Below are 11,633 nucleotides of genomic sequence, written 5' to 3'. Positions count from 1 at the left end.
GATTTGTGTTGTAGCGGGTGTTAATAAACAACCGACAGTTTTCGGAACAGCGTACCTCATGAGTGGTCCTTTCTGTCGGATATGAAACACAGCTCCCGAGGTATCTAAAACTGACTTCGTTCTTGGTTCATCGTATTGAAGCGCCCTCAACGGTGCGAAGTGTGGGCGTTGAGCATGCCGGAGTTAGTTACCGAAGCGATGGTCCTGTGGTAGAGCATCGGCCGCGCATTAAGAAGGCGCTGGGTTTGATCTCCAGCGCCGCCGATTACCCACCGGTTTTCTAATGGGTACAAGATTTCCCCCGGCCTGGTGCTCGACTTTTCTCGGGTGAAATGATTTAGAAAAGCGTCAACGACCAAACCGGCCCTGAAACTACGCTAGTAATTATGACCAGAACATAAGGGACGCGTGCTGTATATCGTAAGGTACTTGGTAGGCCATTAAAAGCCATTTGACATAAAGCTTCTATCTCTTTGCCGCACATATGAAGCATTAAAGGAAGGTAAAGCGGCGGGAACGTCCTCAACGCTGCGCATTTCATCCATTATTTATTCCGCCGTAGGAAAAAGGAGCTACCTAGGAAATCAACACTACCCAGTAGGAAGCGATGAGCAAGTACCACGTAGAGGTGCTTGAAAGCGGTGGGGCAAGCATTGTCTCTATCAGAAAACGATGGATTGGCCAGGGTGAGGGGGGATGCAGGGGCGTAGAGGATTTAGGATAGACGCATAACCGTTGTTTTTTTTTAAATGGACTGTAGTGAGTACCACAAGACAATCCGTATATAAGCGGCTAAAACACTGGGTAACGTTATATTTCACATTTATTTCAACTATTGGCAAAGACAGAGCGAGTGGTTTCGACAGCGCATTGACTCTTATGTGACAACCAATTTATTAAGCTCCTTTCAAGGTGCTACCTTCAAGGCGCTACCTCTCCCGCGAGCCCCTTTATTTTTGTACAGCTATTCCTGAATATCAGCACTTCTAGAAAGACATCAGCGGTTATATAACGTTCGCCTTTCGATAATTCTGCGACATTCGAACAGCAATGCTTAGGTGTTGCACTACCACCTCTACTTGATATCCGCTACTCTCAGCAAGGTCCGAGTTTGAATCGGCTGTAATGTTTCCTCAATATACTCTATGTTTATCGTCCTCCTTAGGTAGCCTCAAAAGAGGAGAACACCACATTTTGAATAACGAATTCTTCCTGGTATCAATTTTTGCCAATAATCTCTTGTCTAGAGTGTGCTCTGTTTCCTTTGACAGTTCATGCACCAGAGCAATTAGCCTAGCTATAGCTCGTGATAGCAACGCACTATCCAGCGTCAATCACTAAAATTAATTTCCCGGCATTAGCGTCTAAGCAGCGGGCTAATATTGCATGCGCTTAGCTTTGATCGCTCGCTACACCTCCTGGTCTTCATTTGCACATTACAATATATATATATATATATATATATATATATATATATATATATATATATATATATATATATATATATATATATATATATATATATATATATATATATATATATATATATACATACATACATTTCATTTTCTTAGACAGCGGCGCCAAATATGCAATAAATACTTTGTGCGAATCAGCGCACTTTCGCGCTAACCATAACGTTTAAACAAGGCATTAACTTTTTTTAAAACCCAGAAAAGAGCCATGGGATGCCTTCCAATAAAGGCCGGTATGAAAGCATAGAATGCCTGTTTCGCGCATGAAACGACACTGAAGACTCGTGCTTTGATTATTATGAAGTACCCCTCCAATGTTGCGCCTTGAGGCAAGTTGGAATGCGGATGCTAAAATGAACAGTATCGAATCAAACTTATTCCTAACATTGTGGGTTTCTGCAGCTCGCTCGCGGCATCCACAGGCTTGGAGTCATCGGCCTGAACAGTAAGAGTGATGATAAGGTTCTTGTGTGTGACCAGTTTCCTCACAAAAGTGGGCAGTAGTAGAACGAGAAAAAATTTCACCAACAAGGACTTTTAACATATAAGGACCTGTGTTCTCAAACTATTCATCTTTCTTCATTAGATTCACTGGCTCCGGGAAGGACGCCGTGTTCTTCTTGAAACCAGATATTTCCCAAGATGCCTTTGGGACGCAATAGAAGGGTAAGATTGTTACATTAAATTGACCAAACGTTCGTGCTTTTTCAACAACCCACAAAGCTTGAAAATTTGGAAGCTGCTCCCAATTCTCCTATCCCTTTTATGGTGACGTTTTCTGCCGCTTCTCCAAAAGCGTATTTAGTCTTCAAATTTTCACCACCAGTCCAATAATTTTCTATACAAATTAGAACTGTTCCGCAACCAAGACGAACACAAGAAAGAGGCACACAGGATTAGCGCTAAATTTCATCTAACTTTATTCACTGGCAGCGCAGCAAATATAAGGAAAAACCAGAGAACTCAATATAACGGTTGGTCGTTATGCGTAACGGAGCGGATTCCAAGAGGAGGCAGGCGTAGGACGGGGCGGCATTAAGTCAGCTGGGCGGATGAGCTTAAAAAGTTTGCAGGGATAGGGTGGGTGCAGCTGGCACAGGATAGAATTAATTGGAGAGCTATGGGAGACAGCTTTGCCCTGCAGTGGGCGTAGTCAGACTGACGACTAGAATGATGACTAGAAGCTATTAGAATAACGCCATAGTCAAAAAAAGAACACGTGAGAGATTATTACGCTATACTAAACAACGCAAGCACTTCTTGTTGATAATGATATGCACAATTGGCTGACGCATTTACTCTGAAGTAACGCTGTTTTTGTGTTTCAGTGATCTCTTGTGTGACTCCTGTTTCAGCCCTTCCCAATCAGTACCAAAATTTTGATCAGTTGATCCCGCATGCTCCTCTGCTACCGCATGTTTATGACTCCATGGACAGCTTCGATGCTACAGCATTACACGAGGAAACAGGAGTTCGTCTACTGGTTTGCTGCAATTTCTATTTTTATCAGTAAAATACGTCCATCCTGATATGACAAGTCCCACATGCAAAAGAAAAGGGCGTGCATTGGGCCACGATTGGCGCCTGTTTTAATTTACACATTTGTAATCCACCTCGACTAAACTCTCCTGCGTCCATTGGAGGGTTCAATGGCTAAAAGGTTGGAAAGTTTTTTTATTCGCTGATGATTTTTTAATATTCACTGACTGCGAACAGAACACCCTTCATCAAAGAGGGGTCTCCTATCTTCATTTTTCTCTCTTTGTGATGACCTAAAGCTAAATTTTCATCAACTGCATTTTGATCACTGATCAAAGGAACAACATGCACATTACTGATAATGTCAGAGGCGTCAGCAAACCGCCAATCGAGTATATTAGAGTCAAGAGGTGGTTCCGACACATGTTGGACAAACTCTTGGGTACCCGAAATAGTCATAAAATCAGAGTACTCTTTCGATTACAGGTCAACACACATTAGCCATTATTCCACATTCCCTCGGGTAGGTTAAAGTCGTCACCAGGATCAGCACAGTCACCACAGAAGCAAAGTGCAAATTTGTGCAGCCGGCGAGTACCTCCAGGATCGCAAGCAGGTGAGCGATCATACTGTGTGACAGTTTGTCACAGAGCGGTCACACTGTGTGACTCAGTACCAAATTTACTCAACTGAGTTGTTATTAATGCAAAGTTCGTTACTTTGATAACAGTTCTTACATGTGTAAAATCACGAGTACTGGGCGTTGCTGTGTCTTCGCGCATAAAAATTAATGAAACACAGAAATATCTCGCTACCTTTTATTGTTGGGTTTAGCAATCATTCCGTGCAAACTATCACAACAGCCTTTCGAGAACTGATTAAGCCAGTTAGCTTTACAATTGGGCAATTCAAGACAAGGAGAGCAATTTTAACGGCGTTCATAACTTTCACACACCGCCACGGCCACTTGTGTCGCACCACCACTTGTAAGTCTGAGTCCGACGTGAAAGGCTTTCCGTCCATAATTATCTTGCCGCAAGAGAGTTTCACAGTGTGGGTGCCTTCACCTTTGCTGGCTTTCACATATTCCCATAAATGTTTTCGTTTAATACGGACGTCATGAGAGCAGTAATAACTGATAGATGTGTGCCTTTTGACTTGTGGGCTCTAAAGAATAGTTTTCTTTTCATTCAAGTTAAGAAGGTCTATGATAAGCGGCCTGGAAGAGGTAGTTGTCATCCAGCCAACACGATGAATTCTCCCAATGCGAGAGATTATTTTTTCCATCTGTGCGGTAAACACACTTTTGAATAACCCATTCCTGAAGTGAATCAGCTGTTCCATCACTGTTTTCCTCGAGTTGACAGATAACAATCGCGTTACACCTACCGCGGCTATCTAGGTCACCATATAAGCTGAACGCGCATTTCCTGCACAGCTGCAGACAGACCCTCTGGATTTTTCTATCAATGCTCTACTTGTCTTTCGCATCCGAGCAAACGTTTAACCTGGCTTTCAATAGAGTTAAGCCGCAAGCCTGTCCGAGCTGTGTAGGGTCGAGCTTTTTTGCTGACTTTACCAACAGTTTGAAGTATGGTTTTCTGCCCGTTAAGAGACATCTGAGCATCATAAGTTTCTTAACCCGAATTTAACTCGACATCTCCACTTCTGAGGAGCACCAGAATGCACGAGGGATCAATGCAGCAAAATCTTGTCGCCACTGCATGGTCTTAAGATCTGCCAGGGAAGTAAAACGCGTATGCGAAGTAGGCTACGCTGTTTCAGTACTGGTTTCCGCAGCAGGGAGCATTATTAGGCGCCTCTGTGCTCCTGAAGCAAAAGGTTCCTCGGTAATCAGAGAAAATAAAATTGTGGCTGCAATTCCTAATCTTCACATCGTTTCAGAAAAACTAAACAGGGTAGCGAAAACACAAATTTAAAGTGGTGTTCACAGCTACTCTCAAGCTAAACAAAATTTAGAGGCCAACGAAGCCCTGCGCTTCCTTTAAACAAAAAAATGCAGTATAAAACACCAAACAAAACATGTTGAGTGCGCATATTAAGTTGCCGATTGCTTCCCGCGGTCTTGTGGCAAGAGTTACGTGGGATGTGCGGGGCGCTTTATCATTGACCGGTTGCGCGACACAACAACCTGGGAAGTTTAAGCGCTGGTTTTCTAGTCGTTCGCTGCCAAAACTTCGCTATAGTGCTCCGTTTCTAAATAAGTGCGGCATAAGTTGAATAAGTCCTGGTCAGCCAGACACGTTAAATCACTGAAGCAGAAAAAAATAGTCGCACTTGGAATAACTGCATAAGTTCACCACCCATCTCTATCAGCAACATAGCATGCGTTCTTTAGTATGGCGTAGTAATCTTTCATTGTATTCTTTTTCTCTGATTCTCTAATTCCAGTAGCTTTAGAGAGCGCATAAAATGAATTGAGGTTTCCCTGAATAAGTCGATGGCAAGTAGCACTCTTCCATGTCTATGTTCCTATGTCCATGTCAAATTTTATACATTCCGAACGACACAACTTCCCGTCTCTTGACCTTATAGGCTATCATTATCATTTACACAGGTCGCTGCGTTGCCTTTAAATTAACTTCAAGCCTATTCGTTAGACTGCAAGTTTCCACTCCACAGGTGATGTCTGGCAAGACGCAGCTATTTTGTACTTCTCTCTGCGGAAATACTAGCAATCTGAGTCCGAGCAGCGTTAATTCATCCACCCTGTTCCAGTCCTGCTAGCGATTTCTTTCTCGTAGTCCGTATCTGCGGTCACTGCCTCCCTTTAACAAGTTTCTTTGCTTACCACTGCCAGTGCTTTACAGCCTTTCCTAAACTTACGTTCCTTTCCCAGGAGCCTAAGTTTAGAGGTGTATGATCGAAACATAAATAGCGAAGTGTTCTAAATTTAATTTCAGAAACCCGCGCTATGTTTAAAGCACTTTCGTTTCTCAAGTCTTGATAATCTAATGCAGTTTGCGAAGAAATGCAGTGCGGTACCATCCACGCAGAAGTGCAATATATGGCAGTCTTCTTGAGTGTATTGAAGCGCATCGTTTTCTTTATTGACAACCAACATTCAGAATTCGTCTCCCATGTTTTTTTCGGATGGGCTCATATAGACGCAGTCGGTTCGCTTTTAATAAATACGTATATTGGGCGTCATGCGGGCTATGTTTATGTGCGGACTATACATTATTTAATTTTTCAGATCGTTTGTCAGACCCGGAGAAGCCTAACGGTTGCTCTGAAAGAAGAAAAGAAACGTGCCCCAAATGGGCGCCTACGACATGTTATCGTGATAAATTATATAGCGGTATCAGCTGCAATTTGCAACAAGCTTCGAAATGCAAGCAAATGCTGTCGCGGTAGAGAAGGGTGGCTGCTTTCGAGTACTTGTATTTGTGAATAGATGCTCAAAATGTCACCAATATAAATAAATAATAAAAACGCGCACGCATCACTGTAGGCGTAACACCAGGGATGGCACCGTCATAATGGTTGCAATGACAGTGATAAGACGAAGATATTTTTTATTATTAAAATAAATTATTCTTAGCGAAAATTTTCCCCTGTGGACTACAGACCGGGAGCGGACTATAGTCCGGAAATTACGACAAGTTCTATTGAACTTCTGATAGCCAGTAGAAAGATACCGCTTTCAGTACTTTGAAAATGCACTGTTCGTGTATTGCTTACACAGGCCATTTTAATCATTTCCACTATCCCAAGCGGAAAGATGCTCGGCACGCAAGGGACATGCGAAGAACGGTGGTACCTTGGTGTCACGTATAATGACGATCTTATTGCCGTCCAACCGCGCGCGTAAAACCTATCGTCTCCCGGAGTGCCGGATACAATCAGTTGGTCGCCGGCTTAAAAATTTCTTCCAATGATTGGAAAGTAGGAACTAAAATAAGACTGAACTTGAGGCGGCTGAAATTACCCCAGCTTCGAATTCGCATCCAGTGACACCGGTAGGCAATGAAAAGAACGATCATACATGCAGACTTAAAGCAGCCGTCCATTACATTCGGAATGTAGTAAGGATCTTTAGATGCACTTTTCCTCTTTCTGCAATCACTTCAACAGTTAAGCGTGGTCATTGAATGTTCTGAAGGTCGAACAAGGAATGCTGGGTTTTGAGCACACATCTTTTACCGTGCTTCGCAGTTTTCCATGTCCTGAAGAGGAAAGCATCCAAACGCAGTAGTCAAGTTTATATGACTCAGCAGCCATGTTTTCTGCGATACCGTGAGACCTCCTTTTCCTGGTAAACATGATTATGCCGGATTGTGTTGCTTCCAAAAATAAACCAGGCTCCGCTATTTCGGCTTGTATGGAACGATTCAAAGTTCCCCTTAGCGATATATATAAAGCTGCAACCTTGGCATAGCAGATGAGGGAAGACTAAATATGGTTGAGGCTTTGCTGACGTATGTGACCTTCTGGCTGGTTGCAGCTTTTGTTTGTTGTTTTTGTTTTTTGCCGATTAATTCGAACGCTTTCTCAGCCTTCATTGTTGGCTTCTTAAGTACACCGAAAAAGCACTTCCTTTTTACCGTTATGGCTTCTAAATGTAGTGTTCAACAATGGCGATCATCGTTTTTAGGTTATAGGGATAGTAACTCTGTGTCTTAGTGTCCACTAAGGTATTTTAATCAGAAGGTAACCAGTTATATTCTCCGGAACGTTTTTAAAGTTGTGCGGAAGTGAGGTGGAAAAATTCGTTGGAGGCACTTAGATATCTCTTACCTGCTGGAAAGCGAAAGCTGTTTGCGACTCATTGCACTGATTTGAATTTGCCGCGCTCGAATTCATTTCACGACAGAGGGTAAGAGCAGCTGGCGCGAGCGGGGCAGAGGAAGCGGTGACGCCACGCTGCGCATGCGCAGCGCGTCGGCAGTTGTTGCTTGGCGGCGGATCACACAGCTTCGAAGTCCTTTCGCTTGATGTGACGTTATCATCCACGTTTCCTCGCCTTTAAGATCACGTGACCTTAAGATGGTCACCATAGGATCACGTGACATCACAGGGTCACGTGACATCCCAAGGTCACGCGACCTAGGTGGCGATGTAACCGACTCACGTTCACTGCCAGAATGAGCCATTAAAGGCTATCGCCTCAAAATTCCTCGAGAACATTGTTAATTGCTGAGTTCTTCTCTTTTGCATTATGGTAAACACCACAATGGAAGGAGCAACGAATTATAGAATAATCACTCGGTATAGTTGTCAGCGGAAAGTTATTAGGATGAGATGTAAGACAGGTATGTCAGATGCTGTACAGCCGCGACGCTTTGGCCGGTCAATGATTTGTGTTAAAATAAAGCTGAGGCTTGTGTGCCACATAATCTCAGCGCAAGCTGTAAAAGGCAGAGTGGATCAGTTTTGCGTCGCTTGACGTCCGATTTCCGCGAACTTTACGTGACTTCAAACCTTTGCAACGGCCGGAGTAGCATGTCATCTCTCTCTGCGAGGACATGACCGCTTCGCCGCGGCTTACAGAGGCTGCTTCTGATCTTCGAGAAATGCACCATGGCCGTTTTGTCGAACGTTGCAAGGTCTACCAGCATTTGTAATTTTGGTGGACATTGCAATGTGTACCAGCAGAGAGGCATGGCTGAAGTTTTAAAAATATTCTTTTACGGCCTGTGTGACAATCACGTGAGTCAAAGCTATTTGAATAGTGGTTAAAAGTTGTCCCAAAGCGATTCAGGCTATGAGAGACGCCATATGGAAGGCATGTGGAAATTTCGACAACCTGGGGTTCTTTATTTTGCACTGACATGCACAATGCGCGATGCATATCACATATATTTTTCACATCGCATTTCGCCTCCATTGAAAAATTCGACCACTGTAGCCGGGATTGAACCCGCGTTCTTGTACTCTACAGTGTAAACTGCGAAGTAGTCATCAAATATGCCGAAAATTACATCTTAGGATGGCCTCATATCCGTGTCTCACTACGGTTATAGTTATGAATAAAGCAGAGAAACCTACAGCTGGCCCGTTACATCGCACTATCTTGCATATCTTGCTGTATACTCAATAGGCAAACCCAGACTTCTGGCCTTCATTTGAACCTCAAACACCTGAGTGGCATGGCCGTGGATTGTTGTCTGTCTTGCGTCTGGCGGCTTTAATTGACTTCGTAGGCATGCTCCTCTTGGTCTTGGCATCGTTCTCTCATTTTCTGGGCATCTCACTCCTGCACGTCGTAATCATTTCGCTTTTGGCGCTTTTGCTTCGTAGTTAACTTCACATGACAAAATGGCGCCGGCAAAAAGAATGCCACCTAAAGAATCGAAAGTGCCAGCAGTTTACTGAGGAATTTAATTTAAGGGGGCAGGTGGTATCTATATTTAAAACGGAGGAGAATACGAACTCGTTTTTTGCTTTTAGTACGCTGAAGATAAAATCCCCACCCTCGGATTACGCCCACGTTTGTCTGTCCGAAGTCTATTGGCACGTGGCCCACCTGCAACGGTGGGCAGGTGGAAACGTGGCCACCGCATTCACAGAAACATGCTAGAAAGCTCTAAGGACAACTATGCGAAATATTTTATGGCGAAACATGCTTTGAAACAAGGGCTGGCTTTGTAGAGTCATTTATATTGCGGTTGTATAACCGGTACTGGAACACCAATCATTCTCATGTGGAACAGATCGTCTGCGAATGGTTACATTGTGGACGTCTTGCCATAACCAGAAAAACAATAGTTAAAACCTTCTAACGTTCCTCATCTGGTCTAATTATATGCTAAGTCGGATACCGTATTTCTATTTGTTTCCTTGTTTTTCGAGTAGGGCTTGCAACGCTTATAACTCCACACTATCGCAAAAGATGACAAACGTTGCCCGTCATGTGTAAAAAAATTGATGAAGAATTAACGGGCTGCCTTCAGAAAAACAAGGGGCAGTGTTAATCACTGGGATGTGCAGTCATCAGCTCGCACTATCTACGTCTATCGTTCGACCCTATCTCAGCGTCGTTGGATCTGAGGCAGATGCGGTCACGTTTTAACGCGTACGTTTTTGAGAAAGTCAGGAACGAGCCCTTTTGAATCGAAAAGCTTCACTACGCTAGGTAAAGCAGTCGTCCCGTAGACCGGAGAACGACCATGAACGACTTTGAGCCCACCCATGACCGTGTGTTGTAGTTATGGCGCCGAACCCTTGACTCTTGATCTTTAGTTTTCCTTTGACAATGGGTGACCTTTTGGTTCACCTTTAACCTCAATAACATCCAATGGGATTATGTGAAGCGACGTGATGACATCCGATGGGGGTGTTGTTAAGACCATGTGATACGACATCATAGCCACTTAGCCGCGCGGGTTTATACAGAACGGCTATGGCGAGCGTGTAGCGGAGCTGCCATGGACGAGCCTCAGACGCTTAGCAAGCGTCCTGCCTTTTCGCTGAATTCTGGGTTAGCCAAGTTAAGTCACTGCCATTTTTTTAGTCCCAAAAGCACTACTCCAGACGTACCAACCCCGAACAAGTCTCCTCTTGTCCTGTGCCGTGCTCCGAACTAACCAGAGCTTACCCGAGTTTCTCGGATAACCTCGAGTTAGTTCGGAGGAGCGTCGTGGAAGCTGCAGCCGATGGGAGGAGGAAGCTCGGATAAGTTAGGTGCAGCATCGCGCGAGTTGCCATTTGGAAGAAGGTTGCAGTTAAATTACTGATTGGTCTCAAGAGGTTGTTCGGGAAGAGCATCATAGGTCGAACAACTTCCACCGGTGGCAATGAAAAAAAAAGAGCCACCTGCCAATGAAGTGACGCATTAAGTGGCTGCGCCACTGCACTGGTAGTGGTATGACGACTCCCCGAAATCTCTGGATTGTTCTGCATATATGGACATTAACCCACTAAACCTCCCCGCAGCGGTGGCTCAGTGGTTAGGGTACTCGACTACTGATCCGGAGTTCCCGGGTTCGAACCCGACCACGGCGGCTGCGTTTTTACGGTGACAAAACGCTAAGGCATCCGTCTGCTGTGCGATGTCAGTGCACGTTAAAGATCCTCAAGTGGTCGAAATTATTCTGGAACCCTCCACTACGGCACCTCTTTCTTCTTTCACTCCCTTCTTAATCCCTTCCCTCACGGCGCGGATCAGGTGTCCAACGATATATGAGACAGACACTGCGCCATTTCTTTTCCCCAAAAAACCAATTATTATTATTATTATTAACGCACTAAAGCTGTCGTGTCATACGCTAAGAGGGAGCTTAAGCGTCCCCTCCGAATGAAGATTGAGCACATTGTTTCGCACGTCTACTCTGTTTAACTACGTGAAACCCGTGTAATTTTTTATTACGCTTCTTCCCTGGCCAGTATTGTCCAGGGAAATCCGCGCAGTGGCTTGGAAACTTCCGCCGTAGGTGGCGGCAGAAAGGAGCGACGAAGCGATTGAGTGGGCACGGGAACATTGCAAGAAGCATGGCTCCTGACTTCCGCTTTGCTCCGATGCAGGTTACGCTGACGCTCTTCTTCACCTGGCTGATACCGGAATCGCTATCTCCCCCTGCCCATCAGCTCAGATGCTACCACCGCCACTGCCTGACAGTGGCCCCTTCAACATATATTTCATCCCTGCGCACCCGATGGAATCGCTCGCCTTCGGCTGTTCAACCCCATCGACAACTGCATCATCGCCCGCAAGGA

The sequence above is a fragment of the Amblyomma americanum genome, chromosome 2, assembly GCF_052857255.1.
Source record: "Amblyomma americanum isolate KBUSLIRL-KWMA chromosome 2, ASM5285725v1, whole genome shotgun sequence".
NCBI classification, from domain to species: domain Eukaryota; kingdom Metazoa; phylum Arthropoda; class Arachnida; order Ixodida; family Ixodidae; genus Amblyomma; species Amblyomma americanum.
The sequence above is the reverse complement of the archived record's forward strand: the minus strand, read 5'-3'. Positions refer to the sequence as shown.